Source organism: Benincasa hispida, chromosome 11 (genome assembly GCF_009727055.1).
Source record: "Benincasa hispida cultivar B227 chromosome 11, ASM972705v1, whole genome shotgun sequence".
Taxonomy (NCBI): Eukaryota; Viridiplantae; Streptophyta; class Magnoliopsida; order Cucurbitales; family Cucurbitaceae; genus Benincasa; species Benincasa hispida.
The window spans coordinates 50,801,579-50,807,703 of NC_052359.1; positions in this window are offsets into that span (position 1 = coordinate 50,801,579).

Genomic DNA, 6,125 nt, shown 5'->3' on the forward strand with positions numbered 1-6,125 from the left:
GGAAGGTTCCGCTACGTTAAGTTCCGAAGATTGAAAATTGTCTTCAACTAGTATGACACTCTCTCCCTTGTTATATCTTGTTCTTAATATGTTAATTAAGATTTATTTGCATAATTGTACGTTTAAATGTATATTGTTGTATTTCAATCACTGTGAGATCGGAGAAATCCAAACGTGCTCATGGAACTCTTCGATAAGAGATCCTTCACTATTTTGGATTGCTATAACTTTTAAAATAATTGTTGGCAATCTTTCACTATTTGGGATTGCTATAACTTTTAAAATAATTGTTGGCAATTGTGCTTTTAGAAAATCAATTGTGAAAAGAAGTAAAATAATGCTTGGTAAATTTTCGTTTAAATTTGAAAAAATATATTATAAAGTTGGGTAAATAAATACAAAAAACAATCTTACTTAGATATAATAAATAAAATAAACTTATAATTAACTTTTTTTTATTTTTTTAAATTTTAAATTTTAAATTTAAAATTATTGTTTAGAATGATAAACTTATTTGTTATAGATTAATTTTTAAATATTAAAGGAAATAGCTTTATTTTTCAAAATATCAATATGATATACTTTTGCATGGAAATAGAAAATAGAAAATAGATTTGATTAGGTGAGAGATAGATAACTATATAAAATAGATCTTATTTTTAAAGTATAAAATTTAGAAATAAATATTTATTAAAAACTCGACTTGATTTTAGGAGAATCTAAAAGTTGGTAGGATACTATTTTAAAGTAGTATTTTTAAAAGTGATTTTAATTAAATCTGTTTTACTAAATACAAAAAATGGTTAAGATTTATCTATAATTGCTTTTATCTCCCAAAAAGCAATCCAAGCGAACCTTAAATATGTTTGCTGATACGTAAATGAGAAGTAAAATTGGAATGATAAAAAATAAAAATTAAACACAAAAAACGGTTAAAATTTATCTATAATTGTTTTATCTCTCCAAAAAGCAATCCAAACGAACCTTAAATATGCTTGCTGAGAAGTAAAATTGGAATGATAAAAAATAAAAATCAGATTTAAAATGTTTGCAATTTTAAAAAATCTCTTTTTTTAGTTCTCAAGTGTAACCGCCCGTATTTTTCAATATAACCATTGATGAAAATGCGGGAAGCCATAATCAAAAAAAAAAAAAAAACTTTATTAGCAAATGTACTCTCAGGATCGAAACCACAAGCCAAAATTCAATATCCAAACATAAATACTTAACAAAAATTTGAAGAAAACTTAATTAATAACCTCCAAAACTAACAACCTGGACATGAGGGAATCAAATTCTCATGGAAACGTTGAATCATAGTGCAATTTTCAAAATCGATTTTATAAAAAATAGAACAGTGAACTATTCATAAAAACAAAGGATAAACATCAAATTTAAACATGCTACTAAAAGAGGAAGAGAAAAGAAAAAGGATCTCACTTTTGCTGAATCCTAATCTTCACGATTTTCTCTCCCTTTTCTCACGAACGCCTCTTAAATGAACAAAACACTACCTTCTCTTGGATTCCAAGGGTTAGAAGTGTGATCTCAGTTTCTAACACTTAAGAGGAAGAGGTAGAAAGAATTTTTTTAAAAGACTAGAGAGGATTTAGTGGAGGCTGGGTTTATTAATCAAATAAAATTCTTGCCCTAAATAGGCTATAAAGATGTATTTATATGGAGAATGATTAATCCCTTCTCCAAGTTTTTCCTTTTCCACCTTTAAAGCTAATTAATTAAATAACCATTATTTATTTAATTAATTGACATACTAATTAAATAACTATATATTAAATCATATTTAATATATAGTTAATTAAATAACCATTAATTAAATAACTATATATTAAATCATATTTAATATATAGTTAATTAAATAACTATATATTAAATCATATTTAATATATAGTTAATTAATATTAATGTCACACACACATATATATATATATATGCATACATCTCTTTTATGAATCCAATTCATATGAATTTAATATTTGAGTCTCATTCAAATATATATCTCTTACATAATTTGGATTATAGATCACACCTATAATTAACCACATCATATATTAGTCATATTAATATAAAATTCCTTCAAATGATTGTACAATTAAAATAATTCCTCATTACTATCTTTAGCGGGCTAATAAGGGTACCTTATGGACTTACAGGTTATAAGCTCCAATGATATGAGAGTAATTAATCAAACCCTTTAATTAAATTAATCAATGTTCATTAACTACCGGCCACTCCACTAAAGACCGATAGTTGCACTCTTCACACTATAAATATATTTTTGTATCTACGAATATAATCAATCAACAATGAGTTGACCCTTCACAAATTGCTCATAACTACAGCTAGGTCAAATTACCGTTTTACCCTTGTAGTTATATCTAACTCCTTAAGTACCACTGATTCTTCTAATGAACAAAGAGTTTATAGTCCAATTATAAACTAATACCTCTCAGGTCAGTGAGAGGTTGAGGTCTCATTGTTCAAGACTCAAAATAAGCTATTAAGAGAGTAATTTATCTAGTTTTCCTAAGGTCGGGAAAGAGTGAATTTCATCTTGTATTATTGCGTTCCCTACTCCCTACTCAGGCAAATTTCCAAAATGGTAGGCATGTTGAGTCTAACATAGTCACTTTCATCCATATAGATCAAAGGATTGCTCTCATGAACAAGAATTCACAATCCACTCAGGATTTAGGTCACGTCGCCTATAGTTAACCTAGTGAAATGTAAGTCTTTTTTAGTAACGGTGTTATATAGAGAGACTAGAGAGACTATTCATTTCGTGGTCCAGTCTTATATAAACTCTTTATATAGAATACCCTCACTCACATGTATTCATATGAATGATCAGGATCAGATCATTTGTATCACTTTACAACAATTGTCATAACTACAAAGCGGGTCGTATTCGTAGTGTCACTAGGATAAGGTACCTAGTATTTCATCTACTACAGACCATTTAGGTTTTTACTTAAACATGATCCACCTGTATGTCAACCATATACATGTTTTAAGTTTCATAAAATAACATTCGATCTTAGTTTATTGGATTGAATTATTGCAATCTAAATGTTAATAAAATACTTTTGATTTTATATAATTTGTTTTTACAAACTACAACATATATGAGATTTAGGACACCAAATCCAACACATCTGCACCTATCAAAGATCCAACAGAAGCCTATACTACTAAGCCATGAATAATCCTCTTGTTGTGCCAAGCTAATCCTTCAATCACCGTTAGAACTATTACTTGCACTCTCATATGAAAAACAAAGATGAGTACAAAAATACTCGATAAGCAACTTCCACAATAACTTAGTAACACATTTTGACAAAAACAAAACACACTAAAACATAGAAGTTTAATAAGAAAACAATGGTTTATGTTTTTCATTTTTTCTTTTCCAATCAAAGTTTAACGACACTTTCAAAACAAAGTTTGTAGATTAATCGATGCTTTCAATCAAATAGAACAAGAAAGATGTATAATTGAAGTAGCCCACAAGAAATTGTCACCTGTCGGTAACACCGACAGAGATGTCGATAAAATCGATTAGAATAATAGAATTTTCGATTAAAACCAACAAGAAATAATAGAAATATTTGTTAAAACCCAATCAGAACAAAAAATGAGGCCATGTGAGTGCAACAAACACATGAATATTCACTACAAAGAATGCCAAACCACAAAAATGTGCCTTTTCACAAATAAGTCAGAATAGAAACCGTCAATTTCAGATTAGCTACAACAAAAGTACCATATAATCCCCAAAACACAAAACTAGTATATCGAGATTCAAAATAGTTATAACACTTCCAACATTCAAAATAGTCATATACTTTTATTTGGCAAATCAACTAAAACATAAAAAATAATTTCAGTAGGTTCTCAAATCCCATTAAACATGTTTAGAAAACATTTAAAGCAGACAAACAATTTCAAACAATATGGATATACTTTTAAAACATATTTAAGAAATTATCAAACCACAATTAAATATTACTTGGAGTTCAATTTCGAGTTAAAGTGACACCACTCCTACTAAAACGCTCTTGTCCCAAGTGTAAACTCTATGTTATTTTATTTTTTATTTTTTTGCCAAAGGAAGTGAATAATGTTTTGGTCTTATTAACTAAAGTATCTATGTGAGATATATGTTGACGTGAAAAAGTTTTTATGTGATTTATTATTATTTTTCATGACAAGTTATATGCTTAGCTTGATAAGTGGTTATGTGATATGTGGGACCTCATTAATGTATGTTACATAAAATTATGAAATTTGCGACCTCTTTTCCTTTCCATAGTATCTTGATTGCATGAAATTGATCCAGTTGCATGGAGCTAATATGCTTATACTATGTAATTGATGCGTATGTGGCAATGCATGAAATTGACGCATGCTCATAGGGCTCGATGTATATGAAATTGATGCACATTGAGTTAATTTGTATGAAATCTATGCACATCTAGGCAGATGGAAAACAAAGTGAATCAGGAATAAAATATCTTTAGGTCCAATCTAGAATGAAATAGTCAGTATATATTTGCATGTGATTACATAATCTATACCCAATAATGGAATTACTTACTAAGTACTTTTAATACTGGACCTTTTCTTTTTAATATTGTTCAAGAGTAAGAACGTACCTTGACAAGGTGGTCTGTTGGTGGTTCAATGGGACTAGTGTCACTGCTTCTGCATGTAAGTGTATTTTTTTTTTTTTATCTATTTTATTGATTCGGTTTAAACATCTAAGTTAGTATTTTTGGTGTGTTGTTTTTCTTTTCGATTAATCTTTCCTTTGATTTAAATGTTTTATTGATATTTTAATATTTATTCTATGATTTTCTTTATTTGTATAATTTAATTTTAAGTTAAATGGTCAGTTAGATTCAATTATTGAAATTACATGCATGTAACAATGATCCTGTCTAGAGGTCTCAAAAACTCGAATCGTTTTTACTTTATTTTTTTATATTATACAAGTAGGGTAGGTTAAATCATTGTTGAATGAGAAATTTTGGACCAATCGTAAATTGCCACATCATTTACTAAATTAATGATGAAATTCCAAATAATTGAATTTGAGACTAATTAAAAGTTGACATTTGTCCCAAATTGAAGTTGAAGACATAAATTGGTGAAGTCCGATGATGCCACATGTTTTCTTCGTAACCGTTGGATTGAATAAAATTAATTCGATCCAAATTGATATTATTATTTGGGCTAAAAGTCCAATTGAGCCCAAAAATAGGATTAATTTGACCAAAATTTTAAATAAGACCCAAATTCAATTAGTCGGGCTCAAGGGTCAAGCCTATGGACCGACCAAGCCCAAGCTCACAAAGTCTAGTAGAGAACTCTATAAATAGAGGAGCTCTCCACATTTGTGGAGGTCAGCAGTTTTACACTCCAGACAGCTTAGAGGGAATTCTTTACAATCAGAAGACTTCTTGGCTCCTGAAGCTGACCACGCTTGAAGACAGAAGTCCTTTGGAGATACAAGCATTTTGAAGACCGAAGTCCTTTGAAGATACAAGCATTCTGACCACGCTTGAAGACTGAAGTCTTTTGAAGATACAAGCATTCTCAACACCAAAGTCCTTTGAAGATACAAACATTCTGACCACGCTTGAAGACTGAAGTCCTTTAAAGATACAAGCATTCTGAAGACTGAAGTACTTTGAAGATACGAGCATTCTGACCACGCTGGAAGACTAAAGTCCTTTGAAGACACAAGTGTTCTTCCAAGACTCCAAATTCAAGAACGTCCACATGCTCTGCTTCTATACATCAAGTGTACACATTCAACCGAGAGAGAATAGAGGATCAAGTACTAGAGATCAAACTACATCGCATCAAATCAACATCAATACCAATACCAACTCAAATTCAACTCCACGAAACAAGTTTCTTCGAAAGCCTCGTGCGAGCACTAATCATCCAAGAAGATCAACAAGCCCAAAGGCCGATCGTCTAAGAAGATCAGCAAGCCCAAAGGCCGATTGTCTAAAAAGATCATCAAGCCCAAAGGCCGATCATCCAAGAAGATCAACAAACCCAAAGGCCGATCATTCAAGAAAATCAACCAGCTTAAA